This window comes from Sinocyclocheilus grahami, unplaced genomic scaffold (assembly GCF_001515645.1).
Source record: "Sinocyclocheilus grahami isolate Dianchi unplaced genomic scaffold, SAMN03320097.WGS_v1.1 scaffold8798.1, whole genome shotgun sequence".
Taxonomy (NCBI): Eukaryota; Metazoa; Chordata; class Actinopteri; order Cypriniformes; family Cyprinidae; genus Sinocyclocheilus; species Sinocyclocheilus grahami.
The window spans coordinates 6805-8495 of record NW_015512236.1 but is presented as its reverse complement, the minus strand read 5'-3'; positions in this window follow the sequence as shown (position 1 = coordinate 8495).

Here is a 1691-nt window from a genome sequence, read left to right as displayed (position 1 = left end):
AAAAAAATGAGGAAAGTTGCTTTCCTCAACTAATTTTCTCTGAGGAAATTCCACTTTTGCCCCAAATGCAAGGCTTTCTTTCTATTGACAAAAGATGAAGTGTCCTATCAGCTAACCTGCAGATAACACAATGAAATATGCACCACACAAATATTACGGCTGATAGCCATGAGTCAAGAGCACAGAGAGATGTTCATAAGCTCTTGACTAGTTTCCAAACCCAACCACTCAACACAGTTCAGGTCACAATTCATCCAAAGCACCTTTAATTTCAATTGTGGACTGTTAAATAAAGTGGTACACCATTAATATAAATGCTTACTAAGGCAGTCCTCTCTTAAACAAACAAACACTGCTGCACGCACCTACCACTTGCACGTCAGATACCTCACAAAAGTGAATTACAAGTACCTTTATTTACGACAAACATCTGTCCGTTAAACAAGCAGAGGCACAATGTTAACCCCTCATGGCCTGACATGCAGGAAAAGCAATGCGTGCAATGCCTGCCACAGTCCAATGTGTTTTACAAGTTAAACATTTTTTACCATTCTGCACACAGTACACTGCCTCCATATTTTCATCAAACAATGATCCATTCAATTTACCCCGATGCACTACAATGATCTAAATGCAGTCCCATCGGGCAACATCCAACTACACATACAAACAGGCTTCCACATTAAAAACCCATCTCAATCTGGCCATGATTTAAAACAGGCTACGGTGCTGACACACAACAAAGTGTCAGAAACCACCAGATCAGAGTCTTCCTGTATGCTATGCTTGACTTCAAGCCTCACCTACATACCATAAAAGGAAAGGGAAGGAGAGGTGATAAGATGTTAATCGAACAGTGTGAAGAGTATCTGCACATGAATGATTGTGATGAAAGGGGTTTATCCAATGGTATACGATCGGAAATAGCAGCCTAATATATGAGGAGGTTTATATAGTAAAGACACTGGATTCATCAGGGCTCACGATTGATCTGATATGTGCAGGGATGAGCTATGGGTACAAACCACACAGTCCAGTGCTCTATGCCACACCAATACTCGATAATCTCACATTAATATGCCTTTTTGGAGGAAAATACTTTGAAAATAAGGGAGATAAAAGTATAAATTGCATGATATTATTATCGCAGAACCTGACATTACTACTGCAAATGCTATTTTGGTTTGCATACTAATAAATGCATACATCACATCAATGATTTTAATTAGGAAAAACCATAAGACGCACATGGTCATAATCAAACACAGGTTTACTGGTATGTAAGGACGTCTGAACCAAAACGAAATGAAAGTAATGAAAGTACTTTCATTAAACTGTACAGATAAAATACACCTAGTCACATTGGACATTTAGTGCACTACACTTTCAACACTAGAGTTCAATACCCACTTAGGATCTAAGCAGAGGCATCAGCTGGACTTAATGTTCCCATACCTTTGACCAATGAATTTCCATGAAATACTGTAGCGCTAAGTACGTCTACAAGAAGTGTATCTAAATGTCCACGTGCTTTTGAGATACAAATAATATCCTCTGACTTTACTCAAAAACAGCCTGCTATTTCCAGGTTTTCCATGACCATGGGAACATTCTTGCTTATGAAAACTACAATCATAGCAGGTCTTACCAATGTTGCACAAAGCATGGCAGAAGTTACACTGCATTGCATT